This window comes from Phoxinus phoxinus (assembly GCF_949152265.1).
Source record: "Phoxinus phoxinus genome assembly, chromosome: 24".
NCBI classification, from domain to species: domain Eukaryota; kingdom Metazoa; phylum Chordata; class Actinopteri; order Cypriniformes; family Leuciscidae; genus Phoxinus; species Phoxinus phoxinus.
This window is the reverse complement of record NC_136899.1, coordinates 16795030-16809938: the sequence shown is the minus strand read 5'-3', so window position 1 is coordinate 16809938 and position 14909 is coordinate 16795030.

Sequence of the window (14909 nt, the reverse complement as noted above, 5' to 3'; positions counted from 1 at the left end):
GTGTGTATATATTTGTTTAATGTTAGTTGTATCAAGAGTTTTGTGTACTTCGCTGTGTATGTTCATGATAATGAAAGGGAGAGAGAGTTTATGGATAAGACTTAATGCGCACTTCTTATACTATATGTTTCTTATACTATATGTTCTTATATTATATGTTTATTCAGCTCTTACAGTGATTTTCTGGAGTAAAACTACTTGGTTACTATTGTAACCTCAGTTCCCTGAGAGTAGGGAACGAGTATTGCGTGGCTATACGCAGTGGGGAAACTCTTTTTCCTCGATTTACTAAAGCCTATAATGTAAAATGTATTTTGCAGCTGCACAGCTAGCACAGTGAGTATCTGGCTCACTCATTGAATGTGCTACGGCAACTGCACATCCAATGGCACGAGCGCCTCTAGCATCGCATCATATCGCGTCAGAGCCCGCCTAGGGGGCGCGGCCTTAACCTATATTAGTAATATTATTGAATATATAACCTATATTAAATAATATTACTTTATTAATGGTTTAAAAATTAAACCATTTTTAGCAGGTTTAAACGACTAAAGCGACAACTTGCCAAGCTACTATAGTGCGGCCGGCTAGGCAATACTCGTTCCCTACTCTCAGGGAACTGAGGTTACGATAGTAACCGAGTAGTTACCTTTCGAACGGTCACATAATACTGCATAGCTATACGCAGTGGGGACGCCATGCAAAACGTACTGGTCTCCCTCGAACGTGACCGGAGAAAGTGAAACACAAGGTCGGCGTGCGCTCACTAATCTCCACGCTCTCAGGATGCCGTTGGCTCTCAAATTCAAAATGTTTCAACATTTGCATGCATTTGGATGCTAAACTATTCTTTATCATAGGCTTTGTACTTCACTCACATTCCAGTATCACAACACATACTTCACAACACATTCCAATGTTTCGCCTTGTTATGAATCGAAACTAGATTGTATGTTCAAGTGTATGCTTGTGTATGTATGTAAATATATGAAATGTGTGCGTGTTAACTGTGATGATCGATATGTTGTTGTAATGTCATTTTTTAGAATGGAGCCCAGGAAGACTAGCTGATTGCACAGACTTTCAGCTAATGGTATCCTTAAAAATAAACAAACAAACAAACAAACAATATCGACGGGTGAAAAAATCATTGTCACAGTGTCTGGTTTGTGTATTCCTGGTGTCCACTAGATGTCCTCTTCCCCACGGTGTCATCCACATTCTCACTACATTTCCCATGATCCTGTCTGTCACTTAGTGTTCATTGTGTTCAGCTGTTTCTTGTCACCTTAATTAGCACTTGTGTATATATACCCTGTCAGTTTCAGTGTTTGTCACGGAGTCCTTGTTAATAGTCACCACACTTCCGTTGTCTACATTCTGTCTGCTTCTTGTTTTGTTTCGTGTTTTGGATTGCCTTTTTGGATTTTGACCTCTGCCTGAACTAGTTGTGAGTACGGATTACCCCTTTAATAAATACATCTTACTGCACTTGGATCTGCTGTCTCTCCATTGTGTGTGTCGTGACAGAAGGACTCCGTCACAATGCAAGGATCCAGCGGTATGTGTTCCAACTTCTCTTCCCCAGCCATCGAGCGGGAGAGGAGGGATTGTTTTGAGGGGACCCGCCTAGTTATTTTTCGTGGGACCCGGGGAGGTCACAGAGGAGGAGGTGGTCGAGAACAAGGCCAACACCACCCTCCACCTTGGCCCCCCTTCGTCCCTGGACTGGTGAGGGACGGATTAGAGCCACCATCTCGCCATTGCGGGCGGAGAAGGGGAAAACGTACGTCCGCCCATCCAGAGACTGTTCACGTCCCGTCTGCCCAGCCAGAGTTTGTTCACGTCCCGTCTGCCCAGCCAGAGTTTGTTCACGTCCCGTCTGCCCAGTCAGAGACTGTTCACGTCACGTCTGCCCAGTCAGAGACTGTTCACGTCACGACTGCCCAGTCGGAGACTGTTCACGTCACGTCTGCCCAGTCAGAGACTGTTCACGTCCCGTCTGCCCAGTTTGAGACTGGTCTAGAGATGCCCATTTGTGGGGCCGCCAAGGCAATGATGGACTATTTGGAGCGTCTGGCTCGGATCCTGGACATGCCAGTGTCTGCTGTTCCAGAGCCGGAGCCAGTGTCTGCTGTTCCAGAGCCGGAGCCAGTGTCTGCTGTTCCAGGGCCGGAGCCAGTGTCTGCTGTTCCAGGGCCGGAGCCAGTGTCTGCTGTTCCAGGGCCGGAGCCAGTGTCTGCTGTTCCAGGGCCGGAGCCAGTGTCTGCTGTTCCAGGGCCGGAGCCAGTGTCTGCTGTTCCAGGGCCGGAGCCAGTGTCTGCTGTTCCAGGGCCGGAGCCAGTGTCTGCTGTTCCAGGGCCGGAGCCAGTGTCTGCTGTTCCAGGGCCGGAGCCAGTGTCTGCTGTTCCAGGGCCGGAGCCAGTGTCTGCTGTTCCAGGGCCGGAGCCAGTGTCTGCTGTTCCAGGGCCGGAGCCAGTGTCTGCTGTTCCAGGGCCGGAGCCAGTGTCTGCTGTTCCAGGGCCGGAGCCAGTGTCTGCTGTTCCAGGGCCGGAGCCAGTGTCTGCTGTTCCAGGGCCGGAGCCAGTGTCTGCTGTTCCAGGGCCGGAGCCAGTGTCTGCTGTTCCAGGGCCGGAGCCAGTGTCTGCTGTTCCAGGGCCGGAGCCAGTGTCTGCTGTTCCAGAGCCGAAGCCAGTTCTGGTGGTTCCGATTCCGGTGGTCCGGAGAAGGAGAAGGACCTCTTCAACGGACCATCCAGTGGTTCTTAACCCAGAGACCATCCCAGAGGTGACTGCCATCCCTGACGCGCCGGTTAGGCATGCTGCTCTGCCGGTCCCGCCCGAGCTGCTCGCCTTGCCGGCCCCGCCCGAGCTGCTCGCCCTGCCGTCCCCGATCCAGCATCACGTCACGCCCGCCGAGCCTGAGCTTCACGTCACGCCTGCCGAGTCTGTTCCTGAGCCGGTGCCCGCGTCTGTTCCTGAGCCGGTGCCCGCGTCTGTTCCTGTTCCTGAGCCGGTGGTGTCTGTTGCAGTTCCTGAGCCGGTGGTGTCTGTTGCAGTTCCTGAGCCGGTGGTGTCTGTTGCAGTTCCTGAGCCGGTGGTGTCTGTTGCAGTTCCTGAGCCGGTGGTGTCTGTTGCAGTTCCTGAGCCGGTGGTGTCTGTTGCAGTTCCTGAGCCGGTGGTGTCTGTTGCAGTTCCTGAGCCGGTGGTGTCTGTTGCAGTTCCTGAGCCGGTGGTGTCTGTTGCAGTTCCTGAGCCGGTGGTGTCTGTTGCAGTTCCTGTGCCAGAGTCTGTCTCTGTTCCGCCTTGGTCTTCACCGCCATGGCCGCCCGAGTGGTCGTCTCCGCCGTGGCCGCCCGAGGGGTCTTCGCCGCCGTGGCCGCCCGAGGGGTCTTCGCCGCCGTGGCCGCCCGAGGGGTCTTCGCCGCCCTGGCCACCAGATGGACTGTCGTCTCCTCCCTGGCCGCCAGATGGACTGTCGTCTCCTCCCTGGCCGCCAGATGGACTGTCGTCTCCTCCCTGGCCGCCAGATGGACTGTCGTCTCCTCCCTGGCCGCCAGATGGACTGTCGTCTCCGCCCTGGCCGCCAGATGGACTGTCGTCTCCGCCCTGGCCGCCCGATGGACTGTATGCTTCGCCACGGCCGCCGGTTAAATTGTCATCCCCTGTTCCTGTTCCCCTTCATGGTCCTGGCCCTCCATCCCTCCCCCTGATCCTCCACCATTCCACCTCCCGCCTGGACTCTTGTTTTGTTTGTTTTTTGTGGGTCTTGGAGCGTCTGATAGCCGCTCCGTAGAGGGGGGGTTATGTCACAGTGTCTGGTTTGTGTATTCCTGGTGTCCACTAGATGTCCTCTTCCCCACGGTGTCATCCACATTCTCACTACATTTCCCATGATCCTGTCTCTCACTTAGTGTTCATTGTGTTCAGCTGTTTCTTGTCACCTTAATTAGCACTTGTGTATATATACCCTGTCAGTTTCAGTGTTTGTCACGGAGTCCTTGTTAATAGTCACCACACTTCCGTTGTCTACATTCTGTCTGCTTCTTGTTTTGTTTCGTGTTTTGGATTGCCTTTCTGGATTTTGACCTCTGCCTGAACTAGTTGTGAGTACGGATTACCCCTTTAATAAATACATCTTACTGCACTTGGATCTGCTGTCTCTCCATTGTGTGTGTCGTGACAATCATCCTCTTCACACGCTCAACAATGTACTTGCAAACATCACAAGTAGAGCGGTGCTTAAAGGGATAGTTCACTTTAAAATTAAAATTCTGTCATCATTTACTCACCCTCAAGTTGTTTCAAACCTGTATTAATTTATTTCTTCTGCTGAACACAAAGAAAGATATTTTGAAGAATGTCAGTAACCAAACAGTAGTCTGTACCCATTGACTTCCATAGTAGGAAAAAAAATACTATGGAAGTCAATGGGTACAGACTACTGTTTGGTTACTGACATTCTTCAAAATATCTTTCTTTGTGTTCAGCAGAAGAAATAAATTAATACAGGTTTGAAACAACTTGAGGGTGAGTAAATGATGACAGAATTTTAATTTTAAAGTGAACTATCCCTTTAAGCTGAACGGTACGAATTGTACTACTGACTATTTAAACAGAGCAGTGTCATTTTTATATGTTAGGTTGACTACTTTATGACGGCTATAATGAACATGCTGCGATGTCAAGATTGCAATGCTGGAATATGTTGTATGACAAGAAATGAAAACCAATGCAATATGATGAATGTCCAAAAGATGGCACCGACAGACTGTTTTTAAATGAGGTTGGATAAATATTTTTTGCTTTTAAAGTGTGTGTGTGTGTGTGTGTGTGTGTGTGTGTGTGTGTTTTCTCGCCATAAATTTGTTTCCTCGCCACGGCCAAACCGTTCGAGATATCAAAAATCCGTCCGCAATTTAGCATCCTCAATGTCTTTACTTCATGCTGACCGAGTTTGGCGGCGATTTAATTAATTTTCTAGGAGGAGTATATCAAATTCCAGGGGCATGCGTTTTTCAATCAACCCATAATAGCCGACTTCCTGTTGGGCTGGCGTAAAACTTGACCCAGGGAAGCGTGTTTGATATATGGACCAAGTTTTCAAGGGGGCGCTGTTGAGCTCCCCTGCCACGCCCGGGTACCAGCTTCAGCCCGCCGCGCCGTGTGCAAAGTTTCAAGAGTTTTTGAGCACGTTAAGGCCCCCAAAAGACCCTGAAACCTTGAAAAACAAACATTAAATCCCTCACACCCCACAGAGACAGAGAGAGAGAGGGAGGGGGGGAGAAAATCCTCCAGAAATTCACATTAAAACCAAAATATCTGACTTCCTGTTGGTCGGAGCTAATGACTGTAAATTAGAAAGTTGTCCAGCTCGAGGAGAAGAATATATGTACCGATTTTTGTTACTGTAGGTAAAACTAATACCCCATTTTTGACTAAAGGTGGACATTTTTGACTAAAATCCCATTCCAGGGGGCGCTGCCGAGCCCCCCTGCCACGCCCGGGTACCAGCTTCAGCGACCCGTGTGCAAAGTTTCAAGAGTTTTTGAGCACGTTAAGAGCCCCAAAAGTGGCAAAAACCTGGAAAAAAAAAATAATAAAGAAGAAGAAGAAGAAGAAGAAAAATATATGGACATGTTTTTGAATCCCATTCTAGGGGGCACTGCCAGCCCCCCTGCCACGGGTTCTGACATTTGTGCAAAGTTTCAAGAGTTTTTGAGCACGTTAAAGAAATATATTCTCTGTTTAAGTAATCCGTATGAAAGCAACGACATGTACAGTTTCTCAAACGCATCCTAATTAACTCTAATGTGACCACACCCACGCGCGCAAGAGTGATTGACATGCAAATCTCCACGTGAAGGAACGCAGGGCTGTTAACGCTCTCATTACCTCAAAACAAAGAAAAAGAGACTCCAGTAACTTATTCCTCTCTGCTTTTCGTCGAGTTTGGGAGACTGTGTTTGTGCAGTTCTGTCCTGTTTACCTTGGATTTACCTTAGAAGAATTAGAAGAACGCGATAAGATGAGAAAGATTTTTAAGGTAAGACATTTACCCATAATAGTTAACATGTTATTGTTATATAAACTTTACATTGTAGTAACTAGTCAAACTGGTCTAATAAATGTACGTTATGAAATAAGATTGGAGTAAAAACATGAAGCCTAATGTTTGGTGCGTTTTGCTCAAGTATATAAATGTAGCTGCGTTTTGCTCATGTATATAAATGTAGCATTAGGCTTCATGTTTTTACTCCAATATCATTTCATAACGTCATATCTAATGGAAACATTTGAAGTAACATATGATAATCCATATATTTTTCTAGTGTAGTGTTTCTGAAGTGTTAATTTTTAACGATTATAGGCCGCCTGCTATAGGCTATTGTTATTATTATTTTATGCAGCCCTACACGTATATGCCTACAAGGCACAACATACCCGGTGTTCATTTTCTCTATATATATATATCATCTTTTTTTTTTACAGGGACCAGATGCCCTACTGATGCGTCCTGCTGACTTACAGGAAACATTCACATGAGACTCTGTACATGAACATGAAAAATCAAACACCTTGGAAATGACAGATATGTACTATGTTTCAGGAATGGCACAAATATGTGACTGTTCAAGTGTCTGTCTTTAGATTTAGTGTGTTCAATAATGTGCCTTTTTGTCCTTTGTTGTGTATCTTTGGATTTGTCACGATCCACACACAAGAAACAGGGGTTAGATCCATAAGCAGTATAATAGGGTAATCCGTAATCATAAACAGTCCAGGCAGGGGTCAAAACCAAAGAAGCAATCCAAAACATAAAACAATACAAAACAGGCAACAAAGCAGTACTCGGAAGTGGTTTGATAATAGACAAGGACTCTGTGACAAACACTGAAACCATAGATATACATAATAAAGGCTAGGTGTCTTACGGCAGAGTCTCGAACGGCATCACCCGGTGGCCATCTTGTCACAGGGAAGCTTTCTGTAAGGTAAGTGATCTGCACGAACACAAATACTCGGTAACACTTTACAATAAGGGTAGCCTGGGAAAACCCAGACCACTTCCGGCAAATTTAGATTTGCTCTGCAAGTGGGTCTGGCAAAGAGCCCATTGAAACCCATTTCCAATCCGTCGAAATCGCGGCACCAATCAGAAACGTTGGGGCGGGCTTTACACGATGACGACAGAGCAGCGACGGTGACGCAGATTTTGTACATTACAGAGATGGATGCCGCCGTGGAACATCACTCGTTCGAATCAGCTATCGCGTCTGTTTCAAGCGATTTAAAATTGTCATTTACAAAAACGGCAAAAGTTGTCAGAAGCCATTGCTACATCTTCCTGAAAAACCCAAACAGAGATTTGCTGAGAGTCTCAGATGTTTCTCCGTCGCTCTGATTGGTTTTAGATCTATCCAATTGCGCCCAGAGCCATTTGAGCGACGTCCGTTGGTGACGCCCCTGTGGAAATGAATTGTCTATGGAGCTTTGCCAGACCCTAACTCAGTTACAACTGAGAGTGGTCTGGGTTTTCCCAGGCTACAATAAGGGTGCACTAATAAGCATTAATTCATGCTTAACTAATGCACAGATAATACTGAATTAATGTATTACTAATGATTATCTAAGCTATTCATTAATGATTGCCTCATTAGCAACTAATGAAGAGTATGTCTGGTTAATATATTAGTTCATATATGAATTGTTATTAATTAAATATGTAAGTGTGTATTAATTCCATAATACCTTATTTTATTAACTAATAGTGTTAATTAATTTGTTAATTACCACAATGAGCCAAAGCCTTATATTTCAACTTCCAGATAATACAGGTAAACTAATATGCATTAATACATATTAATAACACCATTAGTAGTGTGTCAATTACTACAATGTTTTTGGAAACCAGTGTTTAATAAACAGCTTTTATAAACTCTAGTGATGGTCATTAATGATTAATTAATCATTAGCTAACAATCATTATGTTGTGACTTTACTTGTTGAGGCACATCATTATTAACTCATCATCTAGTAATTGTAGTAATTGACACACTACTAATGCTGTAATTAATAATGTATTAATGCATATTAGGCTCATTGTGGTAATTAACAAATCAATGAACACTATTTGTTAATAAAATTAGTGATTATTGAATTAATCCACAATTACATATTTAATTAATAACAATTCATATATGAACTAATATATTAACCAGACAGACTCTTCATTAGTTGCTAATTAGGCAATCATTAATGAATAGCTTAGATAATCATTAGTAATACATTAATTCAGTATTATCTGTGCATTAGTTAAGCATGAATTAATGCTTATTAGTGCACCCTTATTGTAAAGTGTTACCAAATATCTCGCTGAAATCTTGACGGATTTACAAACGGTTTGGTTTCTTACAAATGTTATTAACGTGGCTATAATTCTGGATGCTTGAACATGTTGGAATATATAATATTATAATTATTCACAAGTACGCAGTGTCATAACTACATCTCTGGCGTTTATAATAAACCAACCCGTTTGAAAATCAGTAGAAAATTTAGCAAGTTATGGTTATTTAAAAAGTACATGCACCATTAAAACAATGTTACCAGTGAGCGAGCGCCCTGTGGCAAGATGGCCGCCGTGTGCGGACGTCGACCTCCATTGACCAGCAGCGCGGACGAGACATCTAGCCTTTATTATATGATATCTATGACTGAAACAACCAGGGTATATATACACAGAACTAACAATGTAACAGGGAACAGCTGGGAACAATGATGACGGGGAACAGCTGAGTGCAGCCCCTTCGTCAGATCTGGATACGGCCTGGATCCGGCAGGCTGCGGGAAAACCTCGGGATAAACAAAGACACTACAATTAGCGTAGATGCCATTATTCTTATGATGTAACGAGTACATCAGGATTTAAGGGAAGTGTTCCCAGTTCCGGCTGACCGAATCTATGCAGCCTAACATTGAATTATAGAAGTCAATAATGTATTATGTGAATGCTAGGTCAAAGAGATGTGTCTTTAATCTAGCTTTGAACTGACAGAGTGTGTCAATAGACATGAAGGACTATAATGCGTTAAGAGCTCGCTCAAGTACTGCGGAGCTAAACCATTTAGTGCTTTGTAAGTAATCAGCATTATTTTAAAATGTATATGATGTTTAATAGGGAGCCAATGCAGTGTTGACAGAACCGGGCTAATATGTTCATACTTCCTGGTTCTAGTAAGAACTCTAGCTGCTGCTTTTTGGACCAGTTGTAGTTTGTTTATTATGCGTGCAGGGCAACCACCCATAAGAGCATTACAATAATCTAGCCTTGAGGTCAGTAACTAACTGTTCTGCATTTTTCATTGAAAGCATATGTCGTAATTTTGATTTTTTTTTTAAGATGGAAGAAGGACGTTTTTACAGATGCTAGAAACATGGCTTTCAAATGATTGGTATCAATGAGGACAGTTTTCTAGGTTAGTACGTGGAGAGGTTTTTGGTCCAATCATTAGAAACTCTGTTTATTCAGAAGTAAATTGAAGGAAATTACGAGTCATCCAAATTTTTATATCAGCTATGCATTCCGGTAAGTTTTTGAATTGGCAAGTTTTGCACGAAGAGATCTAGAGCTGAGTGTCATCGGCTCAGGCCACCATACAAACTTTAATCAAAGAATTTGTACTGGCAAAGTTAGTACTGGCTGCAGATGAAGTCCTAATTGTTGGTGATTTTAATATCCATGTAGATAATGAAAAAATCGCATTGGGATTGGCAACACGTGTCAGAACCCACTCATTTTCATAAACATACTTTAGAACTATATTGTCACATGGAATCAATGTTGATGGCGTTGGAATTCTGCAACATAGCGATTGTTACAAGGTGGTTGGTTGCAGCAGGGATGAAACAGGATCTAAGTGCAGCAGCTTTATTCAAAAACAAACTCAGAACTTCACAAACAATCTCAGGAACAATAACAATAACAGAACAAACAACTTAATGCAACGAAGAACTGAAAGAAACACAAGGCCTAAATAAACAGCAAACAGATGAATTAATGAGACACACCTGAACTGAAACTCTGATTGACAGTTCTCTAACAAACACGGTAAGCATTTCTGGTGTACAGCATTCTCACTTTTTACTTTTACTCATTGTGATGACTACCTCAAAAAGTGCTAAAGTATTTTAGAAATACTTTCTGAATTTCTGAGGTTCAGTTCAGAAGGAATGTCTCCAGAAGGAGTTCTAGAAAAGTTCCCATATTTCAGTAATTCACTAAATATTGTCGTTATGGTGTTAGCATAGATGCACAGCATTAGCATGTGTACTGAACATTGTTGACATGATTGACAGTTTCCTGTCATGAGAAGAAAGTAAAGCGGAGAGGGTGAGAAAGTGAACGAGATAGAGAAAGACAGTGGAGTGTGACAGAGAGAAAGCAGAGGGATAGGTGTTGAAGCTGCTGTGGTCTCACCTGAAGGCTGCAGGATACAGCCTCTCTCTAAACCTTCTAAACCTCAATAACATCATACTTGTTTGTCTCGTGCTTTGGAAAAAGAATGTTATCAATACCACAAAGAAAAACACACAACGACATTTCAAAAAATTGCAATGAATATTGATCAATTTATCTTATGAGTTTATAAATTGTAACCACTTTAGTGAGAAATAAAATTTATAGGGCCTATATATTTTTTTGGGTTACAAGATTGTATTTACATTACATTTACATGCATAATTAACATTAGTTTACTACATTAGTAAACATGAGCAAAAAAATATTACAATACTTGAACAATAAACAATACTTCTACAACATTTATTAATCTACGAGTGCGTGCACATACCAAAGTGACGTTGGCACCGAACAACCAATCACGTTCGATATGGATAGAGCGAGAGCGATATATTTTTCCGCAGAGGAGCAAGAGATAATCATTCAGAATAACGATGAATTTAAACATGTATTTCAAGCTCAGAGCAATATGGTCTCTGCTGCCAAAGCAAGAGAAGACTGTTGGAGAAAGATTGCGGATTGCGTTAATGCGTAAGTTAAACAAATACATTCTATATTAATTTTAAATGATGTATATAATATGTATGTGTATGTGCGTGTAATATAGCCTGCCCTATATTTTTATAATATATACAAAATTTGCATGTATATACTAAGAAATATTAATATTCATTGATTTTTAGATGCAACTCCAAACGTTCTTTGGCAGCAGATACAGACAAAATATAATTCAAAGTGGTGAGTATTTACCACAACCTTTTATTATTTGTTGTGAACATTTTATCACAAACACTTGTTTGCAGCAAAAGTGGGTTATGAGCAGCAATAAGGGACGGCCGATTATGGATGGGATTACAGGCGCTGTATAATCTGACCCTGGTGCTGGCTCCTATAAGCAAGTAACACTGGGTATGTGTGCGATACATTACTACTTTTTTAAGTTTTAAATATGGCTGACTGTATGTTCTGCAGTAGAGGGAAATGCAGTGTCCCTGTTGAAGTCAGCACACATGCACACAGTCTCCCACACAGAGGTCAGCATGCAGCAGACAGAACACTAGAAACATACTTTACAACAGTTATGCTTAATACTGGCCTACTTTATATATTAAAGGGATACTTCACCTCTGGAAAGATGAATGTGTATTTAAAATGGGTCATTTATGTAGAAGAAATGTGAAATTATTTTTCAATTTGGAGCCTTCTAGACTGAGAAAAGCCAGAAAATGTATTTTTGGCTTATGGGGATGAAAGACCACAACTCCCAGAATGCACTTGCTTCGTTGCCCTAGGAGGCCACGCCTACCGGTAAGAGATCGCAGTAAACAAGGCTATGCTACTAGTGAGTCTCCGTGAGTCTGCCCGGTATTTTGATGTCGCCCAAAATGTCCAGGATTCGGCTTTTGCTTTCTACATTCGCCATTCATCATGTTTACTGTGACGAGCAGGAACGAGACTGACGGCCGTGGGAGAACGACGCGAGGCCGGTGGCGTGATTACTGATGAGCGGCGCCTGTGAGACGCATCGGCCTCGTATCTCTCACGGAGGAGCGGGAATTTTCTTAGCAATGTTAAAACGCACATCAACCGATCACTTGTTTAGCGTTCATGTAAACACTACATTCAGATTCACCAATCGGAATGAATTCAGTTAGATTGAAACAAAAGGTGTGCATGTAAACAATGAATGCGACTGCAGAAAGCAAAAGCCGAATCCTGGACATTTTGGACGATCTCGACGGCCGGACATGTCCGGGAAAAAGAGGATGGTAACCCCTACTACTCAGCTTTCTCCACAGAATAAGAAACTGTTAGCTTAGCTTCCAATAAAAGATGGCTGACACTATATGTACATTCTGTGAGTGAGATCCCTCCCTCTATGGGCGGGTTGAAAACATGCGGAACAGCGCATTCTACTGGATAAATGATGAGCTAGTGTTTGTAGTCTTACCCGTATTCAAAGAAATTGGACTTCCTGTGTTTTTATGATGCAAAATGACGATTTTTTTGTCATAAAAAGCAGGAAGTGGAACACTTAAATCCTTATTTCTCCCATCTCATGGGAAAATAAGGGAATAAACCATGACCATTCGAAAATGTGACTGGGTTTCTAAAGATACAAAGTCTAATGCAAATGGGTGAAGTGTTCCTTTAAGGTGGGCATACACTGTGCGATTTTCGTCCGATTTTGAGACGAATTCTGACTCGTGTGACTCTTTTTCGGGTCGGGCCGATTTTCAGCTTTGTCGTGCATTGTTTGTGCAGTGTACAGGGGGAAACAAGAGGCGATTAACCTCTGCCGACCGGCAATCGGAATGTCAGATCAATTCTGGCATGTTAGAAATTTTGGTTGCTCCTCGTGACTATATCGCACAGTTGAAGCAGAGCTACGAACCGATTGCCCTAAACTCTGTGTTTTACCCTCAGTGTGCCCGCGCGAAAGCAGAAGTTTAACCATTTCATCTGCATCTAAATCATCTTGATATTGATGCTTGTTTTGACAATATCTTCCTCTGGATACATGATATTGTCTAGGCGCAACCCTGCACGGGTGTTTATCGCACTGATTCCTGCATATTTCTACACATCTTGAAGTCACAGCTCGGCGTTCGGACCGTATAGTGTGAGCACATAAATCCTGAGCTTTGGCTTTACATCGCATGCGATTTACTCGTTCAGTGTTAGTAGGCCCCTTGCTGAAATCAAGAAATCAACAGTGTATGCCCGCCTTTAGAGTGGAGGAAATGATGAGGACACTCTGTGTTCTGAGACAGTTGCTGAGGTGAATGCACTGGGCGTTTTATTATGGCAAACATTTGTGGCATAAAAAAGGTACTGGCCCTCACACATCTCTTTTATTGTAGGATTTTTCACAACCTGCCCCAGAAACTGAAGCCTCTACCTCAATAGGCTTCAGAAGAAATGTGAACAAGGTAAGGATTTAAAACCCTTGACATAAATTACAGTCCTATGTTTGTAGGAAGTCAAGGAACTTTTGTGATTTGATAAGCCTCCAAAAAACTTGTAATGATCATGTTTGTGGTGGAATTATGTTTCAGGTGGAAACAGTCAGGGCCCTTTACAAAAGGAGCCTAGAACTAGACTGCACACTAAAGGAGCCGGACTGTGAGCTGAGGAGGCTCCGAATTAAAATATATATATATTGGAGATCTAATAGCTGGATTAAACTGATTTCAGTATGTGAACTTATTTAACCAAGTAATACTTTAGCATGAATATTTATTAATGCAACTTTCTCTTGCGTAGCCACGTTTTAGCTCGTAGTCAGACCGGCTATTGTAGCCCACTTATAGTCAAAACTGATTAATTGTAGTTTTTTGGCCAGGCAACGCATGAGATATCCCATCATGTTCCCATTGGTAATAATATCTACAAGGTGCAAGTGTCATTTCATGACATGGCCGATCTGTAGTCACGATTTAGCTCTGAATTGGACGGGGTATGTGCAGTCTGCTTTTAGCCCACCTGGCGAAATCGAGGCAATCAGTGGTCTACGTTTAACGGCTTGGCTATAGCCCTGATTTAGACCAGCGGTTAGTAGCCAAAATAGTCTTAAAATTGTATACATGTTTTTCACCCACGCAGCTTCATGTTTGCTGTCACACATAACATTCATACACAATCTACGATATTATTTGACCGTCTTTCATTTTAAATTAAATACAAATGCAATTACATTTCTCAACAGCTAGATGGCAACCGCCCTACTGAGACATGACTACTGGCAACGCAAGACTTGATAGTTAGTAGCTAGAGATCACTGTTCTTGCGATCGCACGATAACATACGAAATGATAAACATTTTCATAATTTTGAAACATTTTAGAGCATTAACGAGACAGAGCATTGCATTCACACTTACCTGTCGGTCGAAGAGAACAGGTAAAAGACATTCCTACTTTTGTCTTGTAAGTATCTGTGTTTACGTTTTGACGTGCTAATTGTTTTCAAATTATTTGTTATCATGTGTTGTTGGAATCGTGACATTTTAGCAGGTAACAGTGTAGCTGTAGTAAGCCTGTGCATGGTAACATGGTACATGCATGTGTACTTTAACCCCATGTTTCCATGTGCCCTTAAAGGGATAGTTCACTTTGAAATTAATTTTTGATATGTTTTAGCTTACCTCAAGGGCATCCAAGATGTAGGTGTCTTTGTTTCCACAGTATTTTCAATGTTGATATTTTTAGGTATCAATTAAATACAAATGCAGTTCTAAGGGCCATTACGGATCTTTATGTATTTCAAATCCAAATATGCCTTTATCAGGGACAACTGGAAATCAATTTATCAGGGCAATTGGAAAGTGCGGAGACCCGGGCAGCTATGGTTACAAAAAAAAAAGAAAGTATTTCCTCACTAAAGCT